General features: G+C 37.9%; 1 long non-coding RNA gene across 1 annotated transcript in view; it reads right to left on the reverse strand.

The window, feature by feature from the left end:
* Window positions 1–21,447, reverse strand: part of LOC135293363 (uncharacterized) — a 33,344-nt gene extending 11,897 nt beyond the window's left edge. Inside the window, exon 1 of the long non-coding RNA XR_010355451.1 lies at window positions 21,390–21,447. This is a non-coding gene — a long non-coding RNA (uncharacterized LOC135293363). The remainder of the gene's footprint in view (window positions 1–21,389) is intronic.
* Window positions 21,448–22,209: the final 762 nt, after the last annotated feature.

Genomic DNA, 22,209 nt, shown 5'->3' on the forward strand with positions numbered 1-22,209 from the left:
CAAGTTTCACGGATATGACAGTCTAAAAACTTCAGAAATATTACAATCATTAAAGCCACAGAAATACAGATAAGAAAATATTTTTAAAGTAGTTAAAAGATAGACCTTTAAGAACTAAAGTTCCTCAATGCATCACTGAATGTGTCTGTGCTCATGTGGATTGCCCTTGCTAAACTTCACATGGTTGCTGACTGCCCATCTCTCTACATTGTCAAGGTCTCTCTGCAGGGCCTCTCTGCTCTTGAGGGAGCCAATAGCTCCTCCCACTTTAGTGTTGTTGGCAAACTTAGTATTCCTGTGAATCCTGTTTCCAAGCCATTTATGAAGATGATGAACAGTGCAAGGCCAAGGATGGAGCTCTGCAGAATCCCACAAGTGGCTGGACACAACCTGATGTCATTCACTGTCACTCTCTGTGCCTGATCCACTACAGTAGCTTGGTTCACACTCTCTCCCTCTTCTATTTCTTTGTTATGCTCTCACCCATGACTCATTACAATATGCCTGTCAAAAATGAGACAAGGCTTGTGCCCAAACCAGGGGCTTGTCTTTGCATTCTGCACAGCAGCACTTGAAGGGTTATGCAATTATTAAAATGTTATCAAAAATTATCTCAGTTGCCTGTTACGTGGCTCTGAAAACTATTGCCAGCCTGTCACAACACAGAGGCAGTCAATGACATGAACCTTAATGTGAGTGCTGCACACCACAGATCCTCATACCCACAGCCTAACATGGGAAAGGCAACACCAGAGAGTATTTGCTCCTTAGAGGATGGCACGTCTAGGAGCAATTTTAAATCCAAGACAAAATTTTCCACATACTTCAAAGACACTTAACTTTCATTTTTAATGCCACTTATGGGCGTCTGAATTATACATCTAGCTTGCATAATTATTGCATGGGATACGATATAGTTCTGCTTATTGTCTAGCCATAGTCAGTTTTAAGTCAGGTCATCTTATTTATGAATTTGTCAAAATAATCATCATATGTTGTAAAATAGTATTCACTGAATTAATTTTCTGCCATTTTTGGGCTCGTATTTCTGTTCTAGACTCCACACTAGTGTATAATTCTCTTTTTATGAAAGCTCAGAAGTTGCAGGATCTCTTATTTTTAGGAGCCTATCAAGAATTTTAAATTACAAAATCTCCAAATAATGTAGTTTCTTCTTAAATCTTTGAATATCTTAACGTTTCATAGGTAGAATTGTATAAATCACAACTTTGGAAATGTCTGTTAACTGGGTTCTATACTTTTGAGCCTTGCATAAAATAAATTTCAGCTCCTTTTTCAGCAGTTAGTAACTATTTTGTTAAAATTGTGAGAATAAGAGATTGATAAGTTTATTCTAAATAAAATAAGTAGATCACTGGCAGTGCAAATCTAATGAATGGTTGGAAGACAAACCACTTTCTATGCTATGTGTTCTTTGGATTGCTTCAGAGCTTCCCACCCATGTAAGGTAGAAACCCTTCCTTCTGCCAGGCCAGGTAAACTGTGAAAGCACATCATTTAAACCTGGACTGAAGTTGTTGTCTGGTGATCCTCCCCTTCCTCCTAAACTGTCTCTCAGCTCTATTTGATGGATACAGAAGTCAGGATGGTGTCTAAACTTACTCCATCCTGATAACCAAGATAAGGGGTATTTGACAGCTGGAACTTCTCCCTCTGACCAAGATCAGAGCTTGAAGAATTTGATGCCAAGCAATATGCATCTCAATGTCATATCTTGTTATTGAGAGATGAGGTAATTTTGCATACAAAGATAGCAATAAGGTTCATTGAAAGCATCATTTCTTTTACACTCATAAGAATAGTAACAAGTTTCTTTTACATGTGCTGTTATGAAGTCAGAGAACCAGACTCCATGGCTCAGGAGATCCATTCCTGGCCTGTCTCTCTCCACTGATACAGACAGATTATAGTTGACTTTCAAACAGTAAGGTCACTGCCTATTTATATTCTGCAGACTCCTATTGCTTTAATTACACATGTGCTTAAAACATTAGTTCTCTTACCCATACACTGTCAGTGTGCAGTTCAAGATCTACATGAGAACAGGTTCAATCACACATTCCCTCCTTTCAAACAAAAGTAATTTATTTCTTTTCTGATCTGTATCTTTACAATATTTTAATAATACTTCAAAATTCATGCAAACAGAGTCATGGTCTTATCAGTACCAAGTCTATAAAATTATTTATGCATTTGGTACTGGGATAGACAGACTGAATTTGGGCAATTCACAGAAAACAAACTCTTTCTCCATCCATACACTCACACTAACCACAATAAAATATTTTTTTTTAAGTAAGAAAAATATATTGTTTGTAACTCCTGCAACTTAGTATACAGCTCAAGCAGCATATTAGTATCAGCTTTTTGTGGCAGTAGGGTCCCTGATATTATCAAAATGAGAAGCTGATAAATTTATAGAACTCTGCATGTTTACACTTTTATCTTATTCTATTTGCTTTCATAACATGCACATACTCAGTTTTCCTTAGAACAAGTAGGAATTCTACAGAGCTGTTACACAATAATATAAAAAAAAAATCACCAAAAACCACTTAGAAGAGACCAACATTTTGCTGCAGTCTAAAAGACAAGTGGCCATACACAGCAAAGAGCTGGAGGTTTCCATGCCTGCTACCTATAGCACTATATGTCCCACACACTACAATTCCTATGCTGCTTTTAGGTTTTTATTAAAGAAAATATTGCATTTAATATTGCACATTTAAACATGCCCAGAATACACAGGGTTTTTTTTTTATTTGTGGTGGGAATTAACTTTTCAACTTATTCCTGCTCACAGGGATTCATAGGGGCAGCCTGCTTTGCAGGGGAAGTGGAATATGGGATCAGGAATAAGAGCCTGCACTGGCCTCACTTCCCTCCCACCAGTTCTCAGTAAAGCCAGCAGAGTCTGGGGCTGCTGGGGCCAGCCCGAAGCCCAGAGCAAGTCCTCAGTGTGTGCCAGGCCACCATGGCACATCTGCAGGTCACCTGTGCAGCCCAAATCAGCAACAGACATGGCTAAGAATGGCACAGCTGCGTCACAGTAGGAATGTAGCTCCAGTAGGATCTGGGGGGAGAGCCACAGCTGAAAAGCAGTTCCTAAGTGAGGATGGACAGCTCCTGCTGAGGCATTTCCAGCAGAATTTTCTTGAGGAGCACTTTTCACAAAATGGGACTCCCACACCATCATTTAGGTCTGCCCTGAAACTCCTGGAGGGGGCATATGCTCAGGGCTCTGACATCTCTCTCTGCTCAGCACAGTAGCAAAAGACAAAAATTCAGTGGCTGCTTCCTATTTCTTTCAGCTTTCCAGTTCTTCATGCTTTCCACACAACAGAGCATGGACTTCAGAAGATGCTGGTTTTCAGTCCACTGAAATAAAGTGAAGAAGAAATGCAACAAACCCTTAAATCTTTCTATGCACTACTGGTTTTCATCACACATACTTTTTCATATCAGTTCACTAAAGCAGGACATTTATAAGTATTTGGCAAAAAAAAAAAAAAACTGGCAATAGATTCTTGGGAGAGATTTTTGGCATTTGCTAAACTAGAGAAGTTTGTCAGTAGACTAGATTAGCCTGGCAAAGGTAAAAATTGGGATATAGGTTTAAGGGGTAACTGAAATGATTTACAGGAAATATTTGAAGTAATATAGTGAAAACCGTAGAGTAAGCAACAAAAGCAAGAGAAGTACATGGGTTGTTTCTCTGCTTTCTTGTGTTCTAGGGAGAAAACTTGCTCAGGAAAGGAATTACAGGAAGCAATGTGACTCTTCAGCTCCAGTGGTGGAGTACCAGATCCTGCAGTGCAATGCAAGGAGTGTGTGCACACAGACAGGCCTGCAGCTGCTTCTCCCACCAATAAAAATCACACATACCTTCAAGTGAAGGAAGATATCTGTGCAGAATGCAGAATCTAGAGCAATTGGCAGGGAAAACCAGCCAAATACTTGAGCTATAACAGTAAAAATAATGTATGCATAGGTTGGTTCTGAGCATCTTAAATCACTCTTGTGTCAGCAGGAGCTATAGGTTGATTTTTTTATATGGAACTTCTTCAAAAAGCTTTATTGTGGACTCCAGGCAATCAAGTCATGTGATTCTTAGTTGGAAGGCTTATGGTCCAACCTTTAAGTACATAAATTGCTTTTGGAAAGCTTTTCAAGAAGTATGAACACAGGCCCTAGAAATCTTTTTTCCCTTAAATCCAGGAACTTCATTTCTGGTTCATACAGTTTTTAAAAGGAGCAGCATAGCTTCTGATCTTATTTCTTATACAACTTAAAGTAACTCCAGACTCCTTAATGGGGTTACTTAAATAGAAATTGCTGGCAGTAAGACTGAAAGGAAAATGTGTTGTTATGTGTCTTCCTTCATAAGTCAAAAGGAAAATATGAAACAGTACTTACACCGAAGTTTGCAGGTTCTGTTAGAGAACTCAAAACAAGATTGTGTGTCCATTATTCCAGTCAAATTATTATCTGTCTTACTGCTGGGGGGAGGTAGTTGAGAAGGAAGCTAGCCACACTTAGCTATGTGAGCACAAAATTATTTTCTTCAATTATTTGGAAAAAGTGTAAAGGGTTTAACTTTAGAACAGTACATTCTTAAACAGGAAATTAAGAACTTTTCTCTCCAGATTTTGTGTGAACATCTTCATTATGGTATTTTTCAGAGAACTCTGCAGGCAGTCTATATAATGAGAAGGGGGCCTAAAAAAATGTTAACAGCATTAGTATAGCTACAAGTTATTTAAATAGTAGATTTATGCAAATGTTTTAAAGCCTTTTAAATATTAAAATATTAAAATATGTTTTAAGAGAAAAAATATTATTTTTCTTCTATAAAGATAGCAGAAATTAATTTCTATGTTGAAGTCTATAAAAATTCCTAATCCAACCCTTCAGAAATAGTGTCAGTAGCAATTTTTCAAGGAAAAGGTAGGTTAAGAGTGTTACAATCATGATTATTAGCAAACAACTATTTTAAACCCCTTTTGTCCCATGTGGCCGTGTATTACATCAAATTAATTATTTTACAGTAATAGATAAGATTCTCCCATGTCTCTTTTTGGGGCAGTGTAACACTTTAGTGTTCAGGTCTTGTGCCATTTCATTGTGACCTGAAGTTGCACCAGTGTCCATCAGTTGTGTCAGCCAGGGACTCTGCTGTGCATTCCCAGCACTTTTATCCAACAGGTTTGGCTGATAAGGACAGCTATGGTTCTTCCATCATATGAGATATGCTCAGTTGCACATATAGATCATATATCTAAAATACTTGTGTTATTTCAAACTTCACTTGGATAGCAATTTACTGTCTGTAGCAACTTGATTTTGGAATTGTTGGCTATGCAGTGCCCTTTCTTGAATGGTAAAATTATGGGCAAATTTATTATAAAGAAGATTATTCTTGCAGTTATTGAAAAAAAACCTGTAAGACAACATAGTCATCAGCACAGCCAGCAAAGTCTGTCAAAAAAAGCTACAATGATGGGGAAGAGTCTTTAGGGAAAGCCATATCAGGGGTGGCTGAGGTTACTTAGCTACTTCACCCTGGAGAAGAGGAGACTGAGACTCATTGTAGTTATATTTCCTCATGGGGAGAAGAAAAGGGACAAGCACTGATCTCTTCTCTGGGTTGACAGGATCAGACAGAACGGCACTAAGCTGTGTCTGGCAAGGTTTAGGTCAGACAGTAGGAAAGGTTCTTTACTCACAGGGTGGCTGGGCACTGGAACAGGTTCCCCCAGGAAGTGGTCACAGCACCAAGCCTGACAGAGCTCAAGAAGTGTTTGGACAGTGCTCTCAGGTGCATGGTGTGACTCTTGGGGTGTTCTTGTGTAGGGCCAGGAGCTGAACTTCCAGGATCCTTGTGGGTCCCTTCTAATCATAGGATAACTCAGGATATCCTATGATTCAATGATTCCTTCCACCAAGCCATGAGAGACGTTAACCATACATTTGTCACTGTAAGAGAACCTGACAAAATGCTATGTGCTGTGTAGAAAACATTCAATGAAGTATACCGAGCAGAATCAATAACACCAAAATACTAAACACAAAATACATAGAACAGATTGAGATTTTTTTCTAACCCTCTTTTTGTCGGTGACTTTAAATAGATGAGGAGACATTCTTGGACCACTGCAAGGATTCTTACAGCTGGGTTTTCATGCATTCTATCAGCATTCTTCCCACAGAATAACTAATCTTCAGTAATTGTAAATGCATGGACAGAAGAAAATCCATGGATTACAGGAAAGAGTGTTTCTTAAGGAACAGAAGAACTACACAGATAGAGAATTCATGTCTGAGCATCCCATACCCTTTTCTATCAAAAATAGTATTTGCATTAATGAAATATTTTGCCATCAGCAAAAGAGCTCCATTTTTTGCCCCCTCAGCCTGCCTTTTCCAGCTCCAAGGGCAGGCCAGACTTTCCTGCTACTCCTCTCTGTCTTTCTCTGGCACTACGCATCCCAGCTAACACAGAAGGAGATGCAGCAATTGCTCACTGTACCAGAAGACTCTCTGCTTGTCCCTTAATGCAAGGGTACAATGATCTATGATTACTCTGTGGGAATCATTTGGCTTATGGATTCAGATAACGCTTAACCAGAATAAAACTAAGTAATGCTAGGGGCCAAACATGGAAAAGAACAGAAGGTTGTGCACAGATATTTTCCTTTCTTTAGAATATCATTTTATGATGTGAATAGGAAGATGAGTGGGATCCACAAAATCCATTTCTTGTTTAAAAGTAAGGATGAGTTACTTTGATTTATTATAGCACAGCAAACATCCACTAACTCAAAAAAGGATGGAAATTCTAGGAAAGTCTCTTATAATGCAAAGAAGTTAAATGCATAATAAGCTGTATGTCATGGACATAAATGTAACACTCCCACTGAAAAGTGAGCTTTATGGTGTGACTCTGCCATCAGAGTCATGATAACCTCATAGATTTACACAAACGTCAGTTTGTGGCATATGGATTTATACATTCTGATTTATGCCAGAATGGTGTAATTCCTCCATATAATTCCTCTAACGCTGAAGAATCAAAAGTCAACTTTTTCACAATGTGGTGTCGTGCATTGAAAAGTTTTTCCATGGCTTTGATTAAAAACCTGTTTTCTAGAAAAATCAGAAACCAGGTTGTTACTTTGGAACAATTTATCTCCTCTTTCCCAGCTTTCCCCCACAAATAAAGTGTCAGAAGTAATATTTAAATTCTTAGCAACCAAGCAGAAATAACAATTTCATCACAGTACCTCAACAGTAGATACAGCAGTTTTTCAGATTAACTCTAACTAGGATAATCAAAATAGGTGTAACATGCAGCTTAATTTTGATAATGCATAAGTCCTTGATTAGTATGTGCAATTTGATTGATACCATGCCATCAAGATAAAATAAACTTATATGTAAATCTTCATACCTATATTGCTATTCTGTTGTAATATATTTATATTTTCCATTTCACTCAGTGCAAATCAGTGGGATACTGGAGAAACTTTCTTGATCTGATGTCCAGTATTAAATAGATCAAACACTCATTATTTGAATTTATTGCAACAGATGTCATTGTCAGCTATCCAACTATTTTAGTACTATTTGCCACAATGTAATTTTAAAAACACAAATCCCTTGTATGCAGGAAAAGCAGTTAATAATTGCCCAGCAAATTAAGCCTTTTAATGCAATACTCATAGTCATGAGTATAAAAAAAAGCATCCTCTTTCAGATCAGCATGACATTGCAGCAAGTACCAAGTATTCTTTTCCCTGTTCATACCAGTGACTTCTTTCTTCTTGACATTCACCTTACTGCATTGGAAATGGATTACATTCCTTCTGTACAATGCCATTGGCATTGCTTAACATCAGCTGTTTGTAAAACCAGGCACCACTTTTCTGTTAAAAATACATATTTAAGGTACCCAGTTGCCTGCACAGTAAGGGGAAAGTCCAGGAGACACTCAAAAATGAGGAGCATGGCCATGCTCCTCATGCAGCATGAATTGGACAAGGCAGAAATTTTGTGGAAAATCTTAAAAACCATGCAGCCTACATAAACAGCTTCATGAACCTGAGAAGCTAAGAGGGGAAAATGTAGAATATAACAACCCCCACAGAAAAACTCTTCTTTGAAATACATTGAGTCAGAGCTGGCATAGCCTTCTTAAGCTGCCATAAAAGTAATCAAATGCCTAGCAAGGAAAATCAATGCAAAAAAACCTGACTGTCCTGGGATTTCTATTAAAACAAATCAATATAGCATATGGACATAAAATAGTACTTTTCCATTTCAGGATGAAAGCAGAGATTTCTCAGATGCCTTCTGAATAAGAGATCAAGCCTCTCCAGTATGAGAAATCGTTTTGCTTGAAGACGTCTGCATGTTTAAAGATATGAAATGTAAATAATTAGGAAGGTATCTGTGCAAATGACCAAATTTCATCATCTGAAAAACAGATTCAGTAATATCTTGAACACTTGCATTTGTGATCTCTGCTGTGGATGCAGGGTGTGTCTCTCCTACAGGATGTCTAAAATGATATGTCTTAGCTCTAAGAAAGAATTAAGATGACAGCCAAAAGATAGTCATCAAAAGACCTTGTACAGTGTTGTATTAGAAATGTACCTCTAAAACTTGTGATTAACTATTTCTTTAATCTACAAGAGTTCCATCAGGAATTTAGGGTGGAGAATATAACTTTATTAGTCATGTCCTACAGTTGAGTTATATTTGCTAGAGAAACTGTAACTGTCAACTACAGACAAAGCTAAGAGTTTGTGATGAAATTTAATAGCTGGTGATAAGCATCACTGTTTTTTCCTCCTGGGTAACAACCCAATTAGTTTCTTAATCACTTCCTCACCGTAATTTTGCTGGAAGGTGTGAATATGCATGCATGCTTACAGAAGAACTGGAGCACCTGACTGACACCAGACCAGCCCTAGTCAGCATGTCATCAAAGATACAAATAGGTGAAAATTAGCACATTTTGTACCGTCAATGTGGTAATATTTATGTCCATCCCATGGTGCTGCTACTCCATGTATTCACCAGGAATTTAGGAATTTATCTTTAGTTCCTGCATTCAGAAGACATGGAAATTCACATCACCAATTTTATTGCATGCCACCCTGGTTGTCTATACAGAAGAACACATTGAGAAGGATCAGGGAAAATCTGAATATGCTCCCATTATTCTATTAATTTCTGTTTCATTTTCTTTCCACCACCTTTACTACAGAAGGGTGTGAGCACTATTTACAGTGCTGACTCAGTAATGATCTCTTTCACATAAACACCTATTGCACACCTCTGCTCTGTGAGAACCTGCTTATCCCCCAAATGGCCCTGTGCTGTGCCATCCAAATGCCCTTGGTTTGTATCAGGTCACTGTCATTTCTCCTTTTCGAGCCATTGTCATTATACAGCACAGATATTAATTTTAGACAATCAATTTTCTCCATAGTTTAACATTAATAAAACCCTAATTCCCTCTTTTTTTTCCTTTTTTTTTTTTTTGCAAGTGTTTTGAAGCTGCAACAGATTGCAAGTGGTAAATCAAACATTTTACCAAATGCTCTTTCCTTTAGTCAAATGTCAGAATTCCTCAGGAGGAGGAATCATAGTTTAAAATGTAGTTACCCATTTTGTTTTACAGTTTGATTGTTCTCCCAGGGGAAAACTAGAATGTAAAAGCAAAGCACTAGAAAGATTTAATATCACCTTAATGAAATTTCAAATGGCACTAAATTAGTAGGAGTTGCAAAAAGTAATGAAAACTGACAAATAGAAAGGTAGGTATTACTGAAACTAAGCACATTATTCTTTTTTTGAATTATATTTCCTTTAGCTAAATGTGAGATACATCACAAATACCTTCCACTGATTGTACTATATTGTTATATTTTTTCACAGATAAATGTTGCACTACATATTGTACTACAGCACAGAAACTGCTGATCTATGCATGGTACATAAAATAATCTCAAATACTTAAGATGTAGAAAGTTTGAAAGCTGCTGGATTGAAGGGGTCTAGGAATGACATTGGACAAAAAATTAGGCATTCATTTGCAATGCACTTTGGGTCTGCTTATGTAAATGTTTCATGCCAGAAACAACAGAGCTGAATTTCTCTTTCTAAATGACTTTGTTATTTGAATTTTCAGCCTGATGGTTATCAGGCCTCTTTGCCCTTCCCTTTACCATAAATGAGCAGGAGATAGCAGCTAGATGTACATCCATGTAAGGGGGTTCAGCATAGAAAGGACAATAGTGATACAGGAAAAAAAAATGAACATATATTTTCAGTAATATGTGTAAGGAATATTTGCAAAGTCACAGTGCCCAAACAATAAAAAGAGTGCAAAGAGTAAAAGTAACTGCAACTGCTCTAAAATTTAGTCTATTTCGGAATAATAATTTTTAAAAACAAATTAAAATTGAACCAATCTGAGTGGAATAGGATTGTTTTGGGATTTCTGAAGAGAAGGCTGGGTTCAAAGCATTATTCAGTGCTGGCCATGGCTGTCCAGGTGGGGTGTCAGCATGTGGCTCTGATGCCAGAGACATCAGACAGACCATGTCACAGAGCTGTGCCACCATCCCCAGTGCTGGCTCGGGCCAGCAGTGAGTGGGGCTGGCAAGGGGAAAACTGGGATGAGCAAGGGCCAGGTCAGAATGTGTTTCTGAGGCTGAGGGGAGGGAAGGGGCTCTGGGTAATACCCTGGGCATGGCAGGTGCTGGCCTTAGCTGGGTGGAAAAGTTCCCAGAGCTGTCAGCCATGGTGAGTGTCCAAGAAGCCTTGGGGATGTGGTCACGTCCCTACAGCACTCACCAACCTCAGCTGTGATACCTGTGAGCACCCACATCCCCTCTCACTCACATTCCCAGGTCCTTGTGTCTCCTGCCCCTACTGTCCCAGATGCCTCCTCCCTGCCACTCAGCCCAGCTGAGCCCCTTCCCTCCTCCTCCTCCTCCCGGCCATGGTTGGGAACATCACCCAAATCCTGATAGTGCTGAGCATCCTGCCATGAGTACTGGGGGTGCGTGACCAGAAAGAAAATGTCACACAAGAGCTTTTGCATAGCATGAGGAGTAGCAAACCCAGGAGATGGCTTGGATCCTGGAGGAGATGGAGCAGAAGCAGGAGCCACCTAGACCCAGCCAGGGAAGCCTGCTCCTCTATGCCTGCCGGCACTGGTGCTTCTGGACCTCTGCCAAAATCCTCCTGGTACTTTTTGGCCCCTACTGGCTGCCCAGGCAGAGCAGCACTGACAGCAGCAGCCAGGGGAGAACTTCAAGTAGTGCTGAGAAGGAGAGGGACATGGAAGACAATGAACAGCAGGGCACTTTCATCTGGACAGTGGAATGGGTCTGCTGAAGAGATGATCCTACATTCATGCCACTGAACATGCTGTGGTTCCTCCTCTCTCATGCGACAAACTGAACAGAAGTCAGATCCTGTCTTTGCATGTGCTCCAAGTTGTGATGGCCTTCATGCCAGGAGGCACAGGAGGGACACACCTTTTGTAAATACATTAATGAATTTGTTTGGTTTTAAAAATCCTGTTTCTGTGAGTATTTAGGCAAAACTTTATTGGGAAATGTTATCCCTTGATTCCTTTTTCCCCCGTAACAAAGAGATGAGGCTTATGCTCAAATTTACATTGGCAGTGGTTACACTGATGCTAAGATATTCAGCACCTCCTCCTTATGTTCTCTCTTTTCACCATTTTTCACGGAAAATTATATTCCTGGAATGAGGATCTTTGTTGAAGTGAAAGTGAGTTTTCACTTTCTTGACCTTTTCCTGCTTCATCATTATGAGTAACTGCTTAATTTTATAATGTGTGCAATATAAATTTAGAACTATTTGCAATTGCAAAATCCAAAAGTTTAGTAATCCCTGGAAATGATCAAGAGCCTCTTCACTCTTGCTCAGATTTCCATCCAGGAGAGCAGAATTGTTACTTGTTGACAGGACAGCTATCAGTTTTGTATAAAAGAGATTATGATGAAAAGCATCTATGCTCTAGAGAGCATAGGCAAGAAAACCAGCAAAGAGCTGACATTGCCTCAGGAGAAAACTGTTTTCTTCAGAGCAACAGGAAAGATACCTTTACAGCTGGGGAGTTCCAGTGCAGTGCTCCTGCCAAGTGCAGGGACAATTGCCCAGTCTCAGGAGCTGCTGGGCTGCAGCCAGGTCACCAGACTGTTCTCACTGTCCCCCTGCCCCTCCTGTCACTGTCCTTTAGGCAGCAGCTGGTTGCCATCTCCAGAAGCAGCCACATCCTCCTGGCTCCATCCCAAGGATCCAGTAGAAGGCTGAAGGAGAGAGCATCCCCTGGGCTCAGACCAGCCTGCTGGCCTCCTGTTGAACTAGGCTGGTTAAAGAATAATAAGCAGCAAGGCTAAAAAATAAAAAATTAAACCTGCTTTAAATAGTGTGTCCTGTTTTGTGCAGAATCTCTCCAAGCTAGAGAGGAAGAAAAGCATGCTTGATAGACAGTGCAGTCTCTTCATAGGGAACTTCTAACCACAAATTATCTATTAGGGTAAGAGACCTTTGCATTCCTGAAGTCATCCTGAATTGGGTTTGGAGACCTATCTAGTCAAGCATTATTTTTCTGCCTGGTTTAAGTAGCCAAGGATGATTACCACCCTACTGCTATTTACCTAACTTTTTTGAGGTTGTACTTCTATGTCAAAGGTTATGTCAGCTTATTTCTTCTGGTGACTGCTTTTACTGAAAACTATGTCTCATGGCATTAAGTGAAAAGCCATGCAGTAGAAGGAACATCAGCAACCACACAGAGTATTAACTTCTAATATGGCATTGAGCAGCTTTTGTATTTGTATGAAATACAGGCAGCTGTTTCCAAAATGTTATTCTTTTTCCAGATGAAATTAAAGCTAACAAGTCAGTACCAATGTCTGTTTGGTACAGAAACAGCTAAAGTACCAAAGTCATTTTGTAGCTGTAAAAAGTAACATGAAAATATAATTCTTTCCTAAAAGAAAACAAATAAAGTGCACATGTGCAGCAAGCAAACACCACTGTTGAAGGAAACCTTTTTAACCATTTTTTTAAAAGTCACCTTTCATCTGCTCCCACTTCACAGCGCTTAGATTTTCTTTTATTCCAACATCTATGTGCTATTCTGATTTTCTGTACGTTCTCCATTCCTATTGCCTCAAGTTCATCATTACTAAAGTAACCTCTCTGGAGAAAATCTGCTTTTGTAGGAGTATAACATAGATGTGTCATATTAAAGTATAAAATAACCTTGCATCTCACAGGATCAGTAGTCACTGAAATATTCTGTGAACATAGAAGAGATTTAAGAGGAGATGGAGAAAGAAAATAAAACAGAATGGCACCTGAAAAATTTTACAGTAAAAGGTATTTTCAAATGACTGAAAATATTAACTAGAATGAAACTTTATTGCAGGAAAATAATAGACTACTCCATTTAACAATATCTAAGATTTAGTAATTCCTTTGGTTTTCATTACAGGGTACTAATTTAATTGGAAATGAACGTGAATATAGCATGCATAACATGATTTAAAATATTCTGCTGTAACTAAGCATTTTTGAATATGCCTTGTTGAATGTTAATTTTCAGAAACTATTAATTTGTGATTCCAACAAAAATATGTTGAATCCTGAATGTACTCTTATCATGAAGTATTTTATTATTTTCCTCATTGAAAGCTTTCAGTATTCAAACTAAAAGCAAATATTTTTTCTAAATTGTAAAAATTTGGGGAAAAGTTTTTTTACCCAAAAAGATATTTCCTCAGTTTTGATGTAACTGAAATATAGTTCCTTGTTCTGAGTGGCCATAGGCTATAAAAATGTACAAGGACAAAGGTGCATATCATGACAATGTATAAATATAGGGAATAATAAATATTACTCTTTAATTAAAAAAAACAAACAACAAACAGAGTACTGCAGAAATAGCTATGTACCGCATTAACTGCAATATGTAATTTTATTGTGCTGTAAGTAGGTACCAATGTGGGAAATAGTAAGAGGATTTTCAGAAAGCTGGGAATGCAGGCCTTAGAAACAGAAAGAGCAGAGAAAATTAGAACTAGCTGCAGCTGCAAAGTCTGAAGGTAGAAAAAGTTACAATAGTATAGCAAGCAAGGACATGAAACAATAGCTTCAGTTTTAGGCTTGGCTAAGATAGACCTTAAGACTGCAGAAAAATATGCTTAGTAGAAGGTTTTAAGCTTAATAATGGAGTATTATGTGTTGTTAACAGAAAGAAGACAGGCAAGCATTGTGTGAAGCAGGTGCACGTGTACTTTTAGTAATTGGCTAGAACAACTGCCTGTAAGCTTTAGCAATATGCTGTTGGCTAGAAAGTTTTCAAAATGTTCTGCAACAAAGAAATACTTGGCTGCTGCTGGCTGTACGCCAGCTTTTGCCATCTTCCTGTTGTCTCAACCATGTATTGAGGCTGATGCTGCAATAAAAGCTCAAGGAATGTATCCCAGCAGTCCTGTCCTGTTCACGAAACAAACTCCCCAATACATACCATGAGTACTTCAGGAGGTTCCTATATTAAGTTATTGTGGTTTATTGACTGCCTTTTTAAAAGTCCCATTTTGAAAACTGGGGTCTGCAGCTTTCAAGCAGATGGCTGTGACCTTTTAGCAGATAACAAGGAAAAAAATATGTCTAGGTCATTTGATTCAGTGAATTTGGGCAGTATTCTTAATGATAATATATCATGGGATGGAGAGGAACTTTTTACAAGAGCAGATGGTGATGAGGGTGAATGGCTTAAAACTGAAAGAGGGCAGGTTGGGATTAGATATTGGGGAGAAATTCTTTACCGTGGGGGTGGTGAGGCACATGACCAGGTTGCACAGGGAAGCTGTGGATGCCCCATCCCTGGAAGTGTTTGAGGCCAGGCTGGGTGAAGCACTGGGCAACCTGGTCTAGTGAAAGGTGTCCCTGTCCGTGGCAGGACGGTCGGAACTAAATGGTCTTTTAGGTTCCTTCTAACCCAAATATTTCTGATTCTATTATACACCCATATTAATTTAAAAAAACTTTCTCTGATGGGAAGCATTTAATAGTCTTCAAGTACTAATTCTACAGTAAAATACTATACAATATACTACAGAGTAGTCAGTGAAATAGCAAATCTAGCTATGAATGATGAAATCTGACACCACAGGGCAAAATCTCTGGGGAAAAAAGCAAGAAAGTAAAAACAACGCCGCCTTTAGGAGACTTTTAATGGTATACAGTACACCATGTAGTAAGTTCATGTTACTGCTATGGATTTATAGTTTTAGTGAGTGCTAAAATGCTGCATGGAGATTTAAAACATCAATAAGAAATAAAATTGTTTGTGCAGAACATTTACAACTCACTTTAAGATCCAATCAAAATAATTTTTTCCATAATACATTTTCCTGGAGCAAGTGTTCCTGTCCCTTATAATTAATATTTATTTTTACATTATTTTAGTTTATGGGTTTTTTATTGAAAAGTTAGGTGTGACAATCCAAACATATATTTTATTCATTAATAACCATAGCATGAAATGAACAAAATCTTGATGCAACAGTGTCATTGAAAGATATTTTGGCTATGTATTATCTAACTAGAGTATATCTTTTGGGGTTGAATTTGCTCATTTAATATAAAACAGGATCTACCTTGACAATTAGGGCAAGGAATCCGTAATAATTTGAAACTTTGACATTTTATGATCAGTGCATCAGATTCTTAGGTACTTTAAGACTACCCAAACCTCAATGAATGTATCATAAGAGTGGATTAAACATGCAGAAGGGTTTTCTCCTTCATGAATCATGAATATGTAGAAATGGACTGGTAGTGCTTACAAAGGAAAGTCCAGGAAGGTCATAAGATATTACCAAATTCTTTGATATATTAGTTTAACAACAATTTGGAGGGGAAGAGAGGAAGTCAATTCAGCTATGGAAGGTTATCAGAAATTACTTAATGTAACTTCGCAGAGTAGTAAGGACTGTTCTCATCAGATTTGTTTGGGTTTTTCTAATTCAGTTCTAGTTTCTAAAAGATTCAAAATGATAAACTGTACTAGGAGTCTCAAATAATATTTCTCTCTGTTCTTCCCTCTTGCATGAACATTTTAATGTAGCCCAGGTTATATTAGTAGTAATGGTAATAATAAATGGTAGAACGAAACTCTTATTAAAAAATCCTTTCCAAGGGCTTCAGAATTTAAGGGTATACTCTTATTTTCCTGAATACAGTTCATCTCCTCTCAGAAGAGGTGAATGTCTATTGACTCCCAAGGAAAGGGCCAAGTCTGCTTCAGAGGCAGTAAGTTTTCCACAGAGAGACGTTGGGCTTTGGGATGAGGATAAGGTGTAATTCCTGAGATGGCAACTCAGACAGCCCAAACATACAAACATACACAAGAGGTTTTCCATCAGAGCGTCCACAGAGTATCCAGGAACAGAATAACAAACACAGCACAAACAAAATTCAGATTCATTCAAATCTGGCTTGAGCCCAAAAAAAGTTTTCTTGCTATTAATTTTGGTCATATCCTCTGTTATCTTTCTGTCTCATGGCTGCATGTGGTTTAGAACAATTTTTTGCCCTTAAGGGTAATGTCATTGTTGTTAAAAATCTGCCATGAATCACAGTGGCATCATAATTTTTTGTACAGACCTGAAACCAGAACTCTAAATTTTACTGCCAGGGATCAATAGGTTATGCAGTGCCATGAGTTTGTACTTAATGAGCTTCCAATGCCCTTTCTTTTCTCCTCGTGCATGTATTAGGGAATCATTATACTTCCCAAAACATTGGCCCAGAATTCCCTATGGAGAAAGCATCCCAACTTCAAAAAACTCTAGAGGCACCTTGCAAGCAGTGTACTAGAGAGAAACTCAGTCTGAACTCTGCGTACACTGTACAAGAAAATCCAGTAAACATGTACAAGCTGTGCACTAGCTGCTACTATTTTCATGCTGGCTAAAATGGCTGATTTTACATTGTCATTGCTGTCTAGTTATTCATGGTTCCACTTCTAAAATTGGCATTATTTCCTTCATGAAACAGTCAGTTGATAAGCTAGGGGAAAACTGTCACAATTCTTCTCTCTAACTAAGTAGAAATTTTTGTATAATTAAAATTTTAATTAGAGCAGTCTCAGGTGCCGCAATGTCTTTGCCTCTTTGAGGGGAGGGGGAAGAGAGAGTGTGATATGTTTCTAATAGTTAAAAATTAGGAAAGTGGGTTTGGGGGAAAGAAACTTCAAAGTATACAACATAGCCCAAAGACCTAGTTCTGATTTGTCAAATTAAAAGTAGGAGAGAACATGTTACATTTACATTTAATACTCTTTGCAGGCAATATTTCCAAGTGTGCCTCTGTAGTGAGGAAACACCAGTGACATTCCTCCTCATGGCTGAACACTCTACTCTTTACCCATCCATCCCTCTGGAAATGCTTTCTTTTTGTGAAAGAAAGCTTTAAAATATATTTGCAGTAATACAACCTACACATAATTTTTATGTCTGCAGTTGCCTTTTTTAATAGATTACCGGTCCTCCAGGGCAATCCTTCCACATGATATTGCAGTCAAATCCATTGCTGTATCTATAATATCACTGCCTCTTTCACAGATATTCTAGGTTCTCCTGTGCCTCTTCCATTATTGCTCAGCCTTAAAGCTGCTTCAACACCAGAATGAATTTATCCTTTTATTACTAGACAAAACTGCTGCTATTCTTCCCATTATTTGAACAGCTATTGAGCTGCACAAATGTCATCAACTATAGTTCAACCAATAAATCATGAACTTGAAAATATTAAGCACTGCTAAATATACTCTGGTACATTTGAAGGTACTGTTTCAGTAGTTCTGCCTTATTAAGCCTGAGAGCACCTTTTTATTGTTGCCTTGAATTTTTAGCAAATGTATAATCTCCCCAGTCCATCCAAGGATCTTCATTTGGGATTTATTTCTAGAAAATCTTCAGAGCTGCATTCAGCTATGTGAGAACCAGTGTTTATTTAATTTTGTTTTCCACTGACTGTTTTAAAACCTAAACTTTCAATTTCTTAAGCACATTCACAAATACTAAAATAGTTATTTAGAAAGATAAGCCCACAATCTGCTGCTGAAAGATGACCTTTCCAACATCAGTCCAAATTGTCCACTCTCGTCTATCAGATCCCTGCCTCAGATGACTGAAATTTTAACAAAAGCAGACAAATATGACCTAAACCCTTGAAAGGATTATTCTTGACCTTAACCTAAATCTGAGAATCTTTATTTAATATTAGTGCAACTCTTAATCCTTTGCTATTTTCCCTGTATTTTTCACTCTGTGTATTCTTTAGAGAAGATGTTTGGTCTAGGTGTTTCAGAGGCATCAGTGAACATGATATGCCATTTTTCAGAGACCAAATTTAGATCTTCTCTTGAGAAAATTCTTATTAAAGGATGCATGAATAAGATGCTTAATACAAAAATGGGGATGTCGTTCTTTACACTTCAGATAAATAAAAAAAAATTAAAAATAAAATAAAGAAAACCAACATCGGAAGAAATTTCTATAGCTGTTAGTTCTTACTCCAGTCTTCTGAATTGGGGCATATTATAGAAGGAGTTAATGCTACCCAGACAGAAATGTATTTGAACAGACCTGTGGCTGTGTAGTAGAAGTGGTGGTGGGTATGGGCAGCACAGGCAGCCATAGATTCCAGGCAGCCTTAGACTGCTTCTGCCATGAGAACACCCAACTTTACTCAGCCTTCCTCACGTCTTTTCTTTCCTCTGGTATCAAGTCCACCAGCCAGCTGAGGAGTCAGCCAAACAAATTCAGTTCTTCTGGATGGTGTTTCAGGAAAGTTCTGTGCTTTAGAGTAATTTCTTATAGTGGGACATTTGCACAACTTAAGACAGTGAGAGAGAGATTTCCACTTGCAGTCTTACCACTCTGCTCACCACCCTGCCATAGATCCTTTCTCCACCACCACCACAGCAAAAGTGAATATTGCTCCCATCAGTCAAGAAATCAAATTTTGTTCCTCCTATTTTGTTTCTTTAACAACAAAATCTGGGACAGGTCACTTCAGTTTTGTCCAGCCTTTTAAGATGCTGTATGTATCTTATGTTCTTTGAATTGTCTTCCTTTGCAGAATATTTTGATATAAAAGGTCAGCAGTGACATTATCAATCAAGCTTCCTTAATGTGATCTCAGGTTGGAATTACAGACCTTTGAACAAACTCAACATTCTCCTACAAGGAGACACAATTATCACTTGAGGACCTCACTGGCAACTAATTTTTAGGCACAGTCTCATTTAAAAGCCAAACTGTTCATTCCTATTCAAGGGCTAAATTTTTATATCTAGTTTATAAAAATTTTCTGTGTATTGTTAGACCATTTCTCAAGCTTCATAGTAAATTTTTTTTTTTCCCAAGCCAAATAAGCATGAAATGAGAAGACTGTAAATGCTCAGATTTATATTTAAGTTCAAGTTGACATTTAAGTATTCTCCAATTATGCTGCTGAAAGGGCAAGGACAAAAATGTATTCAATATCAAATGTAAGTTTTCATTTGCCAGGCACCATTAATTTTATCAGCTATGAACAGTTCATTTGTCATCAACAATTGATCATATCAAAATACCTGTTTCTTTCCTGTAAATAATTTTTAAAGCACAGAGCAATCAATGCATTTAATATTCAAACGTAAATTTTCTTTATACAGACACCCACACCCAGAGCATTAACACAGCTGCCTTCATCATCTGCCATGTTCTCTAGGTCTGGGTGTCAAAATGATGTAGCACTGTAAGAACTGCAGTATAGTAATACTCTTCTATTCTGTTTCTCATGTAAAGGAATTTCATCTCACTCATGAATAATCTGATCTAGGTTGTACAACATTCTTCTACAATTCAAAACTATAAGATGAGTATTCTGAACCATCAGCAAATTTTTGATGTAAATCAATGGTAAAAAGAGAATTAAGTAGGAGGCAGAGGAAGAGCATAATAATGGAACAATCAGCTTATCAGAAACTTCACTTCTCAAAACCAGCTAACTTTTAGCAAAGCACTTCCTAATTCAACTGTCAAGAGTCAGCATTTATCAAAGGATACAGAAAAAGCTTTGAAATTGCTGTATGTGATAATTAATACAAATTTGAGATGGAAAGGTATTATTACTAGATGATTAATTTAGGAAGGGCATTTGTACAGAACAATTCCAAATGGACTTAGTATCTTTAAAACATGAATGTGTCTTTTTTTCCTTTTGGATTGTACCAAGAACAGAATAGAATTTGTTTTTTGGACCTTCATGATAATTGTCATGAGGATCATGGACATATCCTGAGGCATATTTTCATATAAAAGTTTTCTCAAATGAGAATAAATATGGGGAATTATTTTGCTAGACTTAACAATTCTTGAGTCATCATTTTCTTATATCATATGGCGTCTGATGATTTGGATAAAAAGGAAAATAAAACAACTGCAAGTTCAGAGTTACCAATAGCATGTGAGGAAGTTTTATAGCACTAAATTATACAAAGTATTGTAATTCATAATGATTGGAAAATCTATTTTTGGGCCCCCCAAAATTAGCTTTAAAGATGTTACCTCAGCTACATGGAGTCTTCATTGTAAGCAAAAAGAAATTGTCCAGTCAACATCAAAATCTTTTCATATTTATATATCTCAATACACTGAAGATTGTTTTGCCTGAATTACAGACCTTCCATAATTTACGGTGTTTTTTGTATAAACCTTTTTTTATTTTTTTCCTGTAAATTAAATATTTTATCATTATAGTACTAGAGGTCAGCAAAGTATTTAAATAAAGGGTAATGCATATTGATTACAAACTAAGCCACACTTATGCACTTCTCAAATACCAAGAGCTCAGCACATGCAATCCTGTGTTTTCACAGTTCTCTGTCACCCCCCCCATTTGTCAATCTGTAGATGCAGAACCTTATCAATCACATCATCAACCAAGATTTCTGATCCAGGTGAAAGGTGTCCCTGCCCATGGCATGGGTTTGGACAACAGGACCTTTAGAGCTCCCTTTCACCCAAAGAATTCCGTAATTCTGTGATTCTGTCAGGCCCTTAATATGTGCCCTGCTCTTCTTGTCTCATTCTGTCCCACTCCCCTAAAACCCCTCATCCAGATCATTGATTAAGACGTTAAACAGGAGCAGCCCCAGTGCTGAACCCTGGGGAACACCACTGGTGACCAGTCAGCAGCTGGATTAAACCCATTCCCCTCATTCTCTAGGCCCAGCCATCCAGACAGGTTTTTACCATGTGAAGAGTGCACCTTCCGAAGCCACACGCAGCCAATTCCTCCAGGAGGATGCTGTAGGAAACATGTCAAAGCTTTACTAAAGGCAGACAACAACCCACACCCTCTCCCTCATCCTCTCAGTGAGTCATCTCCCAGCAGATCAGATTACTCAAGTAGAACTTTCATTAAGTACCCAGCTTCTTCCTCCACCTCCTTTGTCACTATATTTGCTGTTATATCCAACAAAGGATGAAGTTTCTTCTTAGCCATCCTTTTGTCTCTATAATACTTGTAGAAATATTTTTATTGTCTTTACAGCACTAGTCCAAATTTCTATTTGGACTTTGACCTCTCCATTTTTCTCCCTGAATAAGCTCATTACGTTATTTTTGTCCTCCTGCATGCTCCTTCTTCCACAGGTCATATACACTCCTTTTATTCCTGAGTCCCAGTTAAAACTTTCTGACCAGCTGGGCCAGTCTTCCCCAAGATCTTGTCTTCCAGCTGATGGGGATGCCCTGTTCCTGAGCCTTTAAGATTTCCTTCTTGGAGAATAACCAGCCTTCCTGGACTCATCTTTTCTCTGAGACTTGTCAGAGACGTTAGATCACAAATAGTAAAGATGAAAACATAAAATATATTTACCAGCAAAAGCAGGAAGTGGAACACATTTAAATAAACACAATAAGACTGATCAAGTATATTTGTGACACACATTACAAACAAAAAACAATGCACCAGTAAACAATAGAAAATATCTTATTCATGAGACATTAATAGCAAGCTAGCACTATGTTAATTACATTTTAATCAAGCTTATTTGGAATAATGGATGTA

This window comes from Passer domesticus, chromosome 2 (genome assembly GCF_036417665.1).
Source record: "Passer domesticus isolate bPasDom1 chromosome 2, bPasDom1.hap1, whole genome shotgun sequence".
In the NCBI taxonomy this organism is placed as follows: Eukaryota; Metazoa; Chordata; class Aves; order Passeriformes; family Passeridae; genus Passer; species Passer domesticus.